Raw genomic sequence first — 2,062 nt, forward strand, 5'->3', positions numbered from 1 at the left:
CAGTAATAGAAACTCCTTGTTAAGGAAAGCTTTCCTAAGTATCAAACCTGAAGTAGACAGGGGTATGGAGATGACTAAAGTTTACAAGGATGAAGATTCCCAAGATTCCCTCTGCTGTTGAGCAAGTCATGAAGACCCTCTGTTGGGTTTCTAAGGCTATAAATCTTTGCAGGAGTAAACTGCCTATTTTCTCCCATGGAGCAACTCATGGATTTGAATCTCTGACCTTTAGGTTAGAAGCCCAGCATGCACTGTGGTGCCAGGACTCCTTCCAGTAAGCACACAGTAGTAAATTCCTTTCTTTTGCTCCTTGCCTCCTGTTTGCTTCTTCCTGATGACTAACAACAAACTTAACAAGAAAAAGACTTCTGCTCTTATACTATGAATAGTAAGAAAGGAGCATTAGGAACTAGGGAGAATCTAGTTTGAGGGCTAGAGCATTTACTTGAGTGGGTGATGGCAGCTGTGAAGTAAAAGAGCAGCAGATAGGTGTCATGATACCTTCAGGAAGAGAAAGGAAGTGGCAGGCCTAAAACTGAGGCTGGCGGCTATAGGTTGCAGATGTTCTCTGTGCTGGCACCAGGTTGGCTTGTAGAGAAGTCCCACCCAATGCTAATGTTTGTTCAACTTGTCTGTGCTCCAGCTGATCAACAGATAGATCCAGGCGCTGCAGCCCTATTTGTGCTCAGGACCTTTAGGGGCCTGGAACCATGATACTTGTACCCTCACTGAGACCATTTGAGCCACTCTCAATTTGAGTATAAAATGATATATACAGGGTAAGTGATGGCAGCTGTGAAGAAAAGAGGAATGCTAATAGAGGCCTGTAAGTGATAGGAATGGCAAGAGGACTACAGAAGCTATTGTCCTTTGCTCTGAGGTGCTCCCCTCACACCCTACTTCTTGTATCCTTGTCTATCCACCACACACAGAGATGTGCAGGAAAGCACAGGTAGTAGGAGCCTCTTGCTACTGGTATTTACCCAGGCCAGCCTTCTCCTGACCTATTCAACCTAATGGTCTTAACACAGGCCCCTGGTTCCCGAACTTGTAGGTGCCTAATAGTCTCCTGAGACTTGTTATTTGGATGTTTCTCTTGGCTTCTGGATGTTTTCTCAGATGTCCCTAGGCTATCTTGCAACTGCAGCCATGTGTTCGAGACATATCACTTGTTTTTTGTGGGGATGAGAGAATGGAGAGGGAGTCCTGAAGGCTGTACAACCCCTTCCCCACGGCAGTAGGATCTGACACCTATTCTCTGTCCAGATTGAGCTGCTCATGGGACCGTTTTACCTGCTGCTATGTTCAAACAGATGCCAAATCATCCTCTGTACTGCCAGAAGGTAGTCTCTTCTTGGGTGCCTACCATAGGCCGTACTATTTGTCTGTGTGTTGTCTAGCCCTCTGTTAGACCATGAACTACCTGAGGGCCAAGGTTTGTTGGACTCATCTCTATCCTTTTGCCTTGAATCATAGGGATTTACTTATAAATAAATACTTTTCATCATCTTCAGAATTCCATTAAGGTGAGGACTCGGTCTAATATGTATCTTTGTCCAGCATGAGGCAGTAAAGATCTGGTGTACGAATGAGTGAGTCAGAGACCTTTGGTCTTCTGGAACTAACTGAAGTCTGGGAGAGTTCTGCCCTCGGAGGAAGATGATGGCTCCTTCTGTAGTTTGCTTAACATTCTAAAACTTGTCCTAGGATGAGCTTGTTCTTGTTTGAACTTGGTCTGCATAGATGTTCAGAAGATCATAGTCCAAGCCCCAAACCAAGCTTATAACTGGGATTCTCATTTCACTGACTTGTGTCTATTCCTGAGTATTCTCTACAGCTCTCACTGCACCACGACTGAAAGAGTCATGCTACGTGGCTCTGGGTATTCTGAGCAGGTTTTGACTTATTGATGTCAAGTGCCAGAAATGCTTTCTGTGTTCTAAAAATTACCATGACTGTGAAACAAGAAAGGTGAATAAAGAGCTTAATTCTGGAAATTTGTTTCTTGTTAAGGAAACTGTGAAATGTTATAATTTTAATGTTGCTGCTCTGTGTGCCACTA

The sequence above is a fragment of the Elephantulus edwardii genome, unplaced genomic scaffold (genome assembly GCF_000299155.1).
Source record: "Elephantulus edwardii isolate Elephantulus edwardi_28Jun2011 unplaced genomic scaffold, EleEdw1.0 scaffold00044, whole genome shotgun sequence".
NCBI lineage: Eukaryota > Metazoa > Chordata > Mammalia > Macroscelidea > Macroscelididae > Elephantulus > Elephantulus edwardii.